Raw genomic sequence first — 15,405 nt, forward strand, 5'->3', positions numbered from 1 at the left:
ACTACAGTGTACTGGGTATAGTAAATGTATTCATGATGTTTAAACTACAGTGTACTGGGTATAGTAAATGTATTCATGATGTTTAAACTACAGTGTACTGGGTATAGTAAATGTATGCATGATGTTTAAACTACAGTGTACTGGGTATAGTAAATGTATGCATGATGTTTAAACTACAGTGAAATGGGTATAGTAAATGTATTCGTAATGACACGTTTAAATGAAAGTGTACTGGGTATAGTAAATGTATGCATGATGTTTAAACTACAGTGTACTGGGTATAGTAAATGTATTCATGATGTTTAAACTACAGTGTACTGGGTATAGTAAATGTATTCGTAATGACACGTTTAAATGAAAGTGTACTGGGTATAGTAAATGTATGCATGATGTTTAAACTACAGTGAACTGGGTATAGTAAATGTATACATGATGTTTAAACTACAGTGTACTGGGTATAGTAAATATATTCATGATGTATAAACTACAGTGTACTGGGTATAGTAAATGTATTCATGATGTTTAAACTACAGTGTACTGGGTATAGTAAATGTATGCATGATGTTTAAACTACAGTGTACTGGGTATAGTAAATCTATGCATGATGTTTAAACTACAGTGTACTGGGTATAGTAAATGTATACATGATGTTTAAACTACAGTGTACTGGGTATAGTAAATGTATTCGTAATGACACGTTTAAATGAAAGTGTACTGGGTATAGTAAATGTAGGCATGATGTTTAAACTACAGTGTACTGGGTATAGTAAATGTATTCATGATGTTTAAACTACAGTGTACTGGGTATAGTAAATGTATTCATGATGTTTAAACTACAGTGTACTGGGTATAGTAAATGTATACATGATGTTTAAACTACAGTGAACTGGGTATAGTAAATGTATTCATGATGTTTAAACTACAGTGTACTGGGTATAGTAAATATATTCATGATGTTTAAACTACAGTGTACTGGGTATAGTAAATGTATTCATGATGTTTAAACTACAGTGTACTGGGTATAGTAAATGTATGCATGATGTTTAAACTACAGTGTACTGGGTATAGTAAATCTATGCATGATGTTTAAACTACAGTGTACTGGGTATAGTAAATGTATACATGATGTTTAAACTACAGTGTACTGGGTATAGTAAATGTATTCGTAATGACACGTTTAAATGAAAGTGTACTGGGTATAGTAAATGTATGCATGATGTTTAAACTACAGTGTACTGGGTATAGTAAATGTATTCATGATGTTTAAACTACAGTGTACTGGGTATAGTAAATGTATTCATGATGTTTAAACTACAGTGTACTGGGTATAGTAAATGTATGCATGATGTTTAAACTACAGTGAACTGGGTATAGTAAATGTATTCATGATGTTTAAACTACAGTGAACTGGGTATAGTAAATGTATACATGATGTTTAAACTACAGTGTACTGGGTATAGTAAATGTATACACAATGTTTAAACTACAGTGAACTGGGTATAGTAAATGTATAAATGATGTTTAAACTACAGTGAACTGGGTATAGTAAATGTATACATGATGTTTAAACTACAGTGAACTGGGTATAGTAAATGTATACATGATGTTTAAACTACAGTGTACTGGGTATAGTAAATGTATTCATGATGTTTAAACTACAGTGTACTGGGTATAGTAAATGTATTCATGATGTTTAAACTACAGTGTACTGGGTATAGTAAATGTATGCATGATGTTTAAACTACAGTGTACTGGGTATAGTAAATGTATGCATGATGTTTAAACTACAGTGAAATGGATATATTAAATGTATACATGATGTTTAAACTACAGTGTACTGGGTATAGTAAATGTATTCGTAATGACACGTTTAAATGAAAGTGTACTGGGTATAGTAAATGTATGCATGATGTTTAAACTACAGTGTACTGGGTATAGTAAATGTATGCATGATGTTTAAACTACAGTGAACTGGGTATAGTAAATGTATTCGTAATGACACGTTTAAATGAAAGTGTACTGGGTATAGTAAATGTATGCATGATGTTTAAACTACAGTGTACTGGGTATAGTAAATGTATACATGATGTTTAAACTACAGTGAACTGGGTATAGTAAATGTATTCATGATGTTTAAACTACAGTGTACTGGGTATAGTAAATATATTCATGATGTTTAAACTACAGTGTACTGGGTATAGTAAATGTATTCATGATGTTTAAACTACAGTGTACTGGGTATAGTAAATGTATGCATGATGTTTAAACTACAGTGTACTGGGTATAGTAAATCTATGCATGATGTTTAAACTACAGTGTACTGGGTATAGTAAATGTATACATGATGTTTAAACTACAGTGTACTGGGTATAGTAAATGTATTCGTAATGACACGTTTAAATGAAAGTGTACTGGGTATAGTAAATGTATGCATGATGTTTAAACTACAGTGTACTGGGTATAGTAAATGTATTCATGATGTTTAAACTACAGTGTACTGGGTATAGTAAATGTATTCATGATGTTTAAACTACAGTGTACTGGGTATAGTAAATGTATGCATGATGTTTAAACTACAGTGAACTGGGTATAGTAAATGTATTCATGATGTTTAAACTACAGTGAACTGGGTATAGTAAATGTATACATGATGTTTAAACTACAGTGTACTGGGTATAGTAAATGTATACACAATGTTTAAACTACAGTGAACTGGGTATAGTAAATGTATAAATGATGTTTAAACTACAGTGAACTGGGTATAGTAAATGTATACATGATGTTTAAACTACAGTGAACTGGGTATAGTAAATGTATACATGATGTTTAAACTACAGTGTACTGGGTATAGTAAATGTATTCATGATGTTTAAACTACAGTGTACTGGGTATAGTAAATGTATTCATGATGTTTAAACTACAGTGTACTGGGTATAGTAAATGTATGCATGATGTTTAAACTACAGTGTACTGGGTATAGTAAATGTATGCATGATGTTTAAACTACAGTGAAATGGATATATTAAATGTATACATGATGTTTAAACTACAGTGTACTGGGTATAGTAAATGTATTCGTAATGACACGTTTAAATGAAAGTGTACTGGGTATAGTAAATGTATGCATGATGTTTAAACTACAGTGTACTGGGTATAGTAAATGTATGCATGATGTTTAAACTACAGTGAACTGGGTATAGTAAATGTATTCGTAATGACACGTTTAAATGAAAGTGTACTGGGTATAGTAAATGTATGCATGATGTTTAAACTACAGTGTACTGGGTATAGTAAATGTATACATGATGTTTAAACTACAGTGTACTGGGTATAGTAAATATATTCATGATGTTTAAACTACAGTGTACTGGGTATAGTAAATGTATTCATGATGTTTAAACTACAGTGTACTGGGTATAGTAAATGTATGCATGATGTTTAAACTACAGTGTACTGGGTATAGTAAATCTATGCATGATGTTTAAACTACAGTGTACTGGGTATAGTAAATGTATGCATGATGTTTAAACTACAGTGTACTGGGTATAGTAAATGTATTCGTAATGACACGTTTAAATGAAAGTGTACTGGGTATAGTAAATGTATGCATGATGTTTAAACTACAGTGTACTGGGTATAGTAAATGTATTCATGATGTTTAAACTACAGTGTACTGGGTATAGTAAATGTATTCATGATGTTTAAACTACAGTGTACTGGGTATAGTAAATGTATACATGATGTTTAAACTACAGTGTACTGGGTATAGTAAATGTATGCATGATGTTTAAACTATAGTGTACTGGGTATAGTAAATGTATTCATGATGTTTAAACTACAGTGTACTGGGTATAGTAAATGTATGCATGATGTTTAAACTACAGTGTACTGGGTATAGTAAATGTATGCATGATGTTTAAACTACAGTGAAATGGGTATAGTAAATGTATACATGATGTTTAAACTACAGTGTACTGGGTATAGTAAATGTATTCGTAATGACACGTTTAAATGAAAGTGTACTGGGTATAGTAAATGTATGCATGATGTTTAAACTACAGTGTACTGGGTATAGTAAATGTATGCATGATGTTTAAACTACAGTGAACTGGGTATAGTAAATGTATTCATGATGTTTAAACTACAGTGTACTGGGTATAGTAAATGTAGTCATGATGTTTAAACTACAGTGTACTGGGTATAGTAAATGTATTCATGATGTTTAAACTACAGTGTACTGGGTATAGTAAATGTATTCGTAATGACACGTTTAAATGAAAGTGTACTGGGTATAGTAAATGTATGCATGATGTTTAAACTACAGTGAACTGGGTATAGTAAATGTATACATGATGTTTAAACTACAGTGTACTGGGTATAGTAAATATATTCATGATGTTTAAACTACAGTGTACTGGGTATAGTAAATGTATTCATGATGTTTAAACTACAGTGTACTGGGTATAGTAAATGTATGCATGATGTTTAAACTACAGTGTACTGGGTATAGTAAATCTATGCATGATGTTTAAACTACAGTGTACTGGGTATAGTAAATGTATACATGATGTTTAAACTACAGTGTACTGGGTATAGTAAATGTATTCGTAATGACACGTTTAAATGAAAGTGTACTGGGTATAGTAAATGTATGCATGATGTTTAAACTACAGTGTACTGGGTATAGTAAATGTATTCATGATGTTTAAACTACAGTGAACTGGGTATAGTAAATGTATTCATGATGTTTAAACTACAGTGTACTGGGTATAGTAAATGTATACATGATGTTTAAACTACAGTGTACTGGGTATAGTAAATGTATGCATGATGTTTAAACTATAGTGTACTGGGTATAGTAAATGTATTCATGATGTTTAAACTACAGTGTACTGGGTATAGTAAATGTATGCATGATGTTTAAACTACAGTGTACTGGGTATAGTAAATGTATGCATGATGTTTAAACTACAGTGAAATGGGTATAGTAAATGTATACATGATGTTTAAACTACAGTGTACTGGGTATAGTAAATGTATTCGTAATGACACGTTTAAATGAAAGTGTACTGGGTATAGTAAATGTATGCATGATGTTTAAACTACAGTGTACTGGGTATAGTAAATGTATGCATGATGTTTAAACAACAGTGAACTGGGTATAGTAAATGTATTCATGATGTTTAAACTACAGTGTACTGGGTATAGTAAATGTATTCATGATGTTTAAACTACAGTGTACTGGGTATAGTAAATGTATTCATGATGTTTAAACTACAGTGTACTGGGTATAGTAAATGTATTCGTAATGACACGTTTAAATGAAAGTGTACTGGGTATAGTAAATGTATGCATGATGTTTAAACTACATTGTACTAGGTATAGTAAATGTATTCATGATGTTTAAACTACAGTGTACTCGGTATAGTAAATGTATTCGTAATGACACGTTTAAATGAAAGTGTACTGGGTATAGTAAATGTATGCATGATGTTTAAACTACAGTGAACTGGGTATAGTAAATGTATACATGATGTTTAAACTACAGTGTACTGGGTATAGTAAATATATTCATGATGTTTAAACTACAGTGTACTGGGTATAGTAAATGTATTCATGATGTTTAAACTACAGTGTACTGGGTATAGTAAATGTATGCATGATGTTTAAACTACAGTGTACTGGGTATAGTAAATCTATGCATGATGTTTAAACTACAGTGTACTGGGTATAGTAAATGTATACATGATGTTTAAACTACAGTGTACTGGGTATAGTAAATGTATTCGTAATGACACGTTTAAATGAAAGTGTACTGGGTATAGTAAATGTATGCATGATGTTTAAACTACAGTGTACTGGGTATAGTAAATGTATTCATGATGTTTAAACTACAGTGTACTGGGTATAGTAAATGTATTCATGATGTTTAAACTACAGTGTACTGGGTATAGTAAATGTATTCATGATGTTTAAACTACAGTGTACTGGGTATAGTAAATGTATTCATAATGACACGTTTAAACTACAGTGTACTGGGTATAGTAAATGTATACATGATGTTTAAACTACAGTGGACTGGGTATAGTAAATGTATACACAATGTTTAAACTACAGTGAACTGGGTATAGTAAATGTATACATGATGTTTAAACTACAGTGAACTGGGTATAGTAAATGTATACATGATGTTTAAACTACAGTGAACTGGGTATAGTAAATATATTCATGATGTTTAAACTACAGTGTACTGGGTATAGTAAATGTATTCATGATGTTTAAACTACAGTGTACTGGGTATAGTAAATATATTCATGATGTTTAAACTACAGTGTACTGGGTATAGTAAATGTATTCATGATGTTTAAACTACAGTGTACTGGGTATAGTAAATGTATGCATGATGTTTAAACTACAGTGTACTGGGTATAGTAAATCTATGCATGATGTTTAAACTACAGTGTACTGGGTATAGTAAATGTATACATGATGTTTAAACTACAGTGTACTGGGTATAGTAAATGTATTCGTAATGACACGTTTAAATGAAAGTGTACTGGGTATAGTAAATGTATGCATGATGTTTAAACTACAGTGAACTGGGTATAGTAAATGTATACATGATGTTTAAACTACAGTGTACTGGGTATAGTAAATATATTCATGATTTTTAAACTACAGTGTACTGGGTATAGTAAATGTATTCATGATGTTTAAACTACAGTGTACTGGGTATAGTAAATGTATGCATGATGTTTAAACTACAGTGTACTGGGTATAGTAAATCTATGCATGATGTTTAAACTACAGTGTACTGGGTATAGTAAATGTATACATGATGTTTAAACTACAGTGTACTGGGTATAGTAAATGTATTCATGATGTTTAAACTACAGTGTACTGGGTATAGTAAATGTATTCGTAATGACACGTTTAAATGAAAGTGTACTGGGTATAGTAAATGTATGCATGATGTTTAAACTACAGTGTACTGGGTATAGTAAATGTATTCGTAATGACACGTTTAAATGAAAGTGTACTGGGTATAGTAAATGTATGCATGATGTTTAAACTACAGTGAACTGGGTATAGTAAATGTATACATGATGTTTAAACTACAGTGTACTGGGTATAGTAAATATATTCATGATGTTTAAACTACAGTGTACTGGGTATAGTAAATGTATTCATGATGTTTAAACTACAGTGTACTGGGTATAGTAAATGTATGCATGATGTTTAAACTACAGTGTACTGGGTATAGTAAATGTATGCATGATGTTTAAACTACAGTGTACTGGGTATAGTAAATGTATACATGATGTTTAAACTACAGTGAACTGGGTATAGTAAATGTATACATGATGTTTAAACTACAGTGAACTGGGTATAGTAAATGTATACATGATGTTTAAACTACAGTGTACTGGGTATAGTAAATGTATTCATGATGTTTAAACTACAGTGTACTGGGTATAGTAAATGTATGCATGATGTTTAAACTACAGTGTACTGGGTATAGTAAATGTATGCATGATGTTTAAACTACAGTGAAATGGGTATAGTAAATGTATTCGTAATGACACGTTTAAATGAAAGTGTACTGGGTATAGTAAATGTATGCATGATGTTTAAACTACAGTGTACTGGGTATAGTAAATGTATTCATGATGTTTAAACTACAGTGTACTGGGTGTAGTAAATGTATTCGTAATGACACGTTTAAATGAAAGTGTACTGAGTATAGTAAATGTATGCATGATGTTTAAACTACAGTGAACTGGGTATAGTAAATGTATACATGATGTTTAAACTACAGTGTACTGGGTATAGTAAATATATTCATGATGTTTAAACTACAGTGTACTGGGTATAGTAAATGTATTCATGATGTTTAAACTACAGTGTACTGGGTATAGTAAATGTATGCATGATGTTTAAACTACAGTGTACTGGGTATAGTAAATCTATGCATGATGTTTAAACTACAGTGTACTGGGTATAGTAAATGTATACATGATGTTTAAACTACAGTGTACTGGGTATAGTAAATGTATTCGTAATGACACGTTTAAATGAAAGTGTACTGGGTATAGTAAATGTATGCATGATGTTTAAACTACAGTGTACTGGGTATAGTAAATGTATTCATGATGTTTAAACTACAGTGTACTGGGTATAGTAAATGTATTCATGATGTTTAAACTACAGTGTACTGGGTATAGTAAATGTATACATGATGTTTAAACTACAGTGAACTGGGTATAGTAAATGTATTCATGATGTTTAAACTACAGTGTACTGGGTATAGTAAATATATTCATGATGTTTAAACTACAGTGTACTGGGTATAGTAAATGTATTCATGATGTTTAAACTACAGTGTACTGGGTATAGTAAATGTATGCATGATGTTTAAACTACAGTGTACTGGGTATAGTAAATCTATGCATGATGTTTAAACTACAGTGTACTGGGTATAGTAAATGTATACATGATGTTTAAACTACAGTGTACTGGGTATAGTAAATGTATTCGTAATGACACGTTTAAATGAAAGTGTACTGGGTATAGTAAATGTATGCATGATGTTTAAACTACAGTGTACTGGGTATAGTAAATGTATTCATGATGTTTAAACTACAGTGTACTGGGTATAGTAAATGTATTCATGATGTTTAAATTACAGTGTACTGGGTATAGTAAATGTATACATGATGTTTAAACTACAGTGAACTGGGTATAGTAAATGTATTCATGATGTTTAAACTACAGTGTACTGGGTATAGTAAATATATTCATGATGTTTAAACTACAGTGTACTGGGTATAGTAAATGTATTCATGATGTTTAAACTACAGTGTACTGGGTATAGTAAATGTATGCATGATGTTTAAACTACAGTGTACTGGGTATAGTAAATCTATGCATGATGTTTAAACTACAGTGTACTGGGTATAGTAAATGTATACATGATGTTTAAACTACAGTGTACTGGGTATAGTAAATGTATTCGTAATGACACGTTTAAATGAAAGTGTACTGGGTATAGTAAATGTATGCATGATGTTTAAACTACAGTGTACTGGGTATAGTAAATGTATTCATGATGTTTAAACTACAGTGTACTGGGTATAGTAAATGTATTCATGATGTTTAAACTACAGTGTACTGGGTATAGTAAATGTATGCATGATGTTTAAACTACAGTGTACTGGGTATAGTAAATGTATTCATGATGTTTAAACTACAGTGTACTGGGTATAGTAAATGTATTCATGATGTTTAAACTACAGTGTACTGGGTATAGTAAATGTATTCGTAATGACACGTTTAAATGAAAGTGTACTGGGTATAGTAAATGTATGCATGATGTTTAAACTACAGTGTACTGGGTATAGTAAATGTATTCGTAATGACACGTTTAAATGAAAGTGTACTGGGTATAGTAAATGTATGCATGATGTTTAAACTACAGTGAACTGGGTATAGTAAATGTATACATGATGTTTAAACTACAGTGTACTGGGTATAGTAAATATATTCATGATGTTTAAACTACAGTGTACTGGGTATAGTAAATGTATTCATGATGTTTAAACTACAGTGTACTGGGTATAGTAAATGTATGCATGATGTTTAAACTACAGTGTACTGGGTATAGTAAATCTATGCATGATGTTTAAACTACAGTGTACTGGGTATAGTAAATGTATACATGATGTTTAAACTACAGTGTACTGGGTATAGTAAATGTATTCGTAATGACACGTTTAAATGAAAGTGTACTGGGTATAGTAAATGTATGCATGATGTTTAAACTACAGTGTACTGGGTATAGTAAATGTATTCATGATGTTTAAACTACAGTGTACTGGGTATAGTAAATGTATTCATGATGTTTAAACTACAGTGTACTGGGTATAGTAAATGTATACATGATGTTTAAACTACAGTGTACTGGGTATAGTAAATGTATGCATGATGTTTAAACTATAGTGTACTGGGTATAGTAAATGTATTCATGATGTTTAAACTACAGTGTACTGGGTATAGTAAATGTATGCATGATGTTTAAACTACAGTGTACTGGGTATAGTAAATGTATGCATGATGTTTAAACTACAGTGAAATGGGTATAGTAAATGTATACATGATGTTTAAACTACAGTGTACTGGGTATAGTAAATGTATTCGTAATGACACGTTTAAATGAAAGTGTACTGGGTATAGTAAATGTATGCATGATGTTTAAACTACAGTGTACTGGGTATAGTAAATGTATGCATGATGTTTAAACTACAGTGAACTGGGTATAGTAAATGTATTCATGATGTTTAAACTACAGTGTACTGGGTATAGTAAATGTATTCATGATGTTTAAACTACAGTGTACTGGGTATAGTAAATGTATTCGTAATGACACGTTTAAATGAAAGTGTACTGGGTATAGTAAATGTATGCATGATGTTTAAACTACAGTGTACTAGGTATAGTAAATGTATTCATGATGTTTAAACTACAGTGTACTCGGTATAGTAAATGTATTCGTAATGACACGTTTAAATGAAAGTGTACTGGGTATAGTAAATGTATGCATGATGTTTAAACTACAGTGAACTGGGTATAGTAAATGTATACATGATGTTTAAACTACAGTGTACTGGGTATAGTAAATATATTCATGATGTTTAAACTACAGTGTACTGGGTATAGTAAATGTATTCATGATGTTTAAACTACAGTGTACTGGGTATAGTAAATGTATGCATGATGTTTAAACTACAGTGTACTGGGTATAGTAAATCTATGCATGATGTTTAAACTACAGTGTACTGGGTATAGTAAATGTATACATGATGTTTAAACTACAGTGTACTGGGTATAGTAAATGTATTCGTAATGACACGTTTAAATGAAAGTGTACTGGGTATAGTAAATGTATGCATGATGTTTAAACTACAGTGTACTGGGTATAGTAAATGTATTCATGATGTTTAAACTACAGTGTACTGGGTATAGTAAATGTATTCATGATGTTTAAACTACAGTGTACTGGGTATAGTAAATGTATTCGTAATGACACGTTTAAATGAAAGTGTACTGGGTATAGTAAATGTATGCATGATGTTTAAACTACAGTGTACTGGGTATAGTAAATGTATTCATGATGTTTAAACTACAGTGTACTGGGTATAGTAAATGTATTCGTAATGACACGTTTAAATGAAAGTGTACTGGGTATAGTAAATGTATGCATGATGTTTAAACTACAGTGAACTGGGTATAGTAAATGTATACATGATGTTTAAACTACAGTGTACTGGGTATAGTAAATATATTCATGATGTTTAAACTACAGTGTACTGGGTATAGTAAATGTATTCATGATGTTTAAACTACAGTGTACTGGGTATAGTAAATGTATGCATGATGTTTAAACTACAGTGTACTGGGTATAGTAAATCTATGCATGATGTTTAAACTACAGTGTACTGGGCATAGTAAATGTATACATGATGTTTAAACTACAGTGTACTGGGTATAGTAAATGTATACACAATGGCACATTTAAATTAAAGTGTACTAGGTATAGTAAATGTGTAACATTGAGCGGTAAGGAGGCGGATGCATGTGCGGAGAAGAGCAAGATTTATTTGGGGCAAATCCAAAATCGTAGTCGTTGGAGTAGTCCAAGGTATAGAGCCAGCATAGAGATGCCAAGAATACATGACAAACAGGCTAGGATAACCATACAAACTAGGAGGCATGGAGTACAAACTTACGCACACTGGCTTTCAAACGCATCAGTTCAGACTTTTAAACAGCCAATGAACAGCAAACACCAAGGCCACAAGACAGGGTGTAAATATGTGAACTAATCAAGCCTAGAAACAAGGTACAGGTGTGGGAAACCAAACGAGGGGCGGAGAAAACGGAACTATGGAATGGAACTAAAATACACAAGACAGGGAAAACATGGAAGCGAAGGGACCAACCGTGACAAAATGTATCATAATAACACATTTAAACTAAAGTGCACTGAGTATATTAAATGTATACATAATGACACATATAAACTGAAGTGCACTGAGTATATTGAATGTATAGATAATTACACATTTAAACTAAAGTGTACTGGGCCTAGTAAATGATTCCATGATGTTTAAACTAAAGTGCACTGGGTATAGTAAATATACAAATAATGACATGTTTAAATGAAAGTGTACTGGGTATAGTAAACTGTTGCTAGTAGCTGCTACAGCAAGAATTGAAATGATAAGAACTGTGAGGCACAAAGAGTAGAGTTTATTAAATTAAAACACCAAAAGAACTGACAAGAACAAAATGTAAAACCAAAACAGAGAGCACCAGCAAAACTGAGTGAAGCAAATCAAACTAAAATAGAGAAAACCACTAGAGTAATACTTCACCTAAAGACAGAAACTACAACTAGTCTGAAAACCAAAGAATCACAAGCAGCTCCTGGTGCTGCCTCAGAGGGGCGGAGCTTGGGTGGAGAGCCATCAGTTCATAAGCTGACAGAGCCCATCTGGGTTCTCCCCAAGGAAGATTCTCTGACACTACTAAGATTCATAAGTTTTAATGTATGTAAGTATAATAAAATATAAATCGATGTCTCTGATGTTAAACAGAATACGTCCACTTGTCTAATCCTGGGAGTAAAAACGTCATCTACATACAAACCGTATGTATGCATTAAGTCATTTTACAGCAACATGTAAATTACCTTTAATTTTAATCATTTTAAGTATTCCTTTATACTAGTCTACTTAGATTACTTTGTGATGTATTTATGTATATAGTTATGTCAACATTTGATATATTCATGTTCAATAATCCAATGTACTTTTTGGGGTTGTTTAATCAATCAAAAAAAGATCTTAAGAAAATGTTCTAGAATAGCATTTATATCTTATCAAAATTATATTTGATCTTCTTTTATAAATGAACTTGCAAAAACTATTTGTGTTCCTTCATGTTTTGTGAATGACAATAGCAGATTTATTTACTATATTATATTGGTAAGTTTGATGTATTTGTTTAATTGCTAAATGTGAATTATAGCTAAACTCTATTTACTAACTCATTAAAAATGCATTTCTTGTTTATAAAATGTATATATATATATATATATATTAAAATGTTTTAGAACATACAAATCTGCTTTAAGAAAATTATGCTGAGAAACTACATGTATTTTCACTATAAACCATAACTGACTATGACAATGGCATCAGGGTGATCATAATATCACCCAATAGCTGGCTGAAGTTCAAGTCATCAAGGAGTAATAATATGGATGGTGCAGTGGTGATCTCTGCAGGGTTGTGAATGGCTGGTTCTTATTTTGTCATATGCCATGTTCTTCCATAGATCACAATCCTACTTCAAATTTTAATCTGGATGTCATAAGTCTGAAGATGAACATCTCTGATGAGCTGTCCACCACTCCTAACCTATTCCCATTCAGCAATGTTACAAGCAACATCATTTGGACTGAACATTTACAAATTAGCTATAGTGTGTTTTGTGCCATCAATGCAATTTTGAGTATACCAACCAAATGCTATGTCATATGGCTCATTTTCAGGGGCAAAGGTAATGGAGTATTGTTAGAGTTTTTCACTCTAAATCTCATTGTTGCTGATCTCCTGTTTAACCTGGTTGGTTTGACGTTCACTATTAGTACAAAATATCCACGAGTTTCAACATTAATCGGAGCTTATATAGGAGCACTACCCTATACTGGCCGCCCTCTCTTTCTCTGCTTAATCTGCATGGAGCGTTATTTGGCAGTTGTACATCCCATCACCTTCCTGAAGTACAAACCACTGAGATATAAACTAATGTGTTCTGCTGCTGTGTGGGTGATGACTCTCGTGTCTGGTGTGTTCTATGTGTATGTCACATCCACAGGGAATATGGATTTGTTCCTTTGTGTTGTTCTACCACTATACTCACTCCTCCTCTCCATTAAATTCTTCTTCTGCTTAGCTATATTTAGGGCCCTCAAGCATCCAGGACCAGGTCAGAAAGGGAAGGATCGAGAGAAGGCTAATCATGTGAAGAGAAAAGCAATTAATGTCATTTACATAACCATAGTGAGCGTGGTTATTCAATACAGCCCTTTATTTCTAGCAGGATTTCTTCATGCTGTTTTATCATTACCACAGTTTTACATAACCTGGTTTGTTGCTTTTGCTATCTCCTTGGTGGCTGGATATGTTCACCCTTTGCTCTACATCCACAGAGTTAGAAAGCATTAGGTTTATGTGTTCAGTCCCTTCAAAATAAAGTCATGACAAACAAATCTACCTGATTGATGGGGGTTTCCCACTCTCTTTCATTCATAGATAGATAGATAGATAGATAGATAGACAGACAGACAGATAGATAGATAGATAGATAGATAGATAGATAGATAGATAGATAGATAGATAGATAGATAGATAGATAGATAGATAGATAGATCATGCTACATACATAAAATTGTATCACACAATTGTAGATAGTTACAGAGATACATCTTGTAGTTCTTGCATTTATATGAAAAATAAAAGCTAGTACAGGTGCAGGGTTCTATGATATTAGCATTCTACAACTTCAAATAAAGCATGATAAGTTTTTTAAATGTTACTTTTTTATAATTAAGGAAAACATATGGATACTTGTAATCCATATAGTGCAACTTTTTAAAGTTATTTTAATGTCTTATTTAATATGTATATGTTAAATATGTAAAATAACATTTTATTTGAATGTCTTATTTAATATTTCTACAAAAATGCATATAAACACAAACAACTAAAATAATCAGTAAATTTGTATTTTGACATAATTGCACTCTGATGGACAAATGAAATCTGACATTTACAGATGTTTAGAATGTACTCTATCCACTACAAGTCACTCCAAAAAGAGAATGTGATATTAAGGAACTCTGTTTAAAAAATGTTTTCTGAATAAACATAAAATGCATATAGACATACTGTGAGTTTTTCATTTTCAAAAAGGATATTTATTGGGGTTTTTGAACATGCCATCTATCATACAGTAAGAAGCTGCAGAAAAAGTTACGTTTCTCAATGATAAATCTTTCAGTCAGGTTGCCAGTGGCAGTGCTCCCCATGCACAGTGCCACCGCTGTAGCCCCTAATACCACATATCCACTCCCACCCCACTGGCCAGGGGGCCCAAGCAGTTACCTGCCTTGCCTGGTGGCAAGCGGCACCTGTGGGTTGTGTTATATGAAATTCTGAGTAGGGAGATAACCTTTCGTTTCAATAAGCAAACCTATTTTTAGCAATTGTGTTCTGAATATTTAGAAGACACATAAAATGTAATTTAATTCAATCCAGGCATGCTGTAATTCTCAAACAT

Source organism: Electrophorus electricus, chromosome 11 (genome assembly GCF_013358815.1).
Source record: "Electrophorus electricus isolate fEleEle1 chromosome 11, fEleEle1.pri, whole genome shotgun sequence".
In the NCBI taxonomy this organism is placed as follows: Eukaryota; Metazoa; Chordata; class Actinopteri; order Gymnotiformes; family Gymnotidae; genus Electrophorus; species Electrophorus electricus.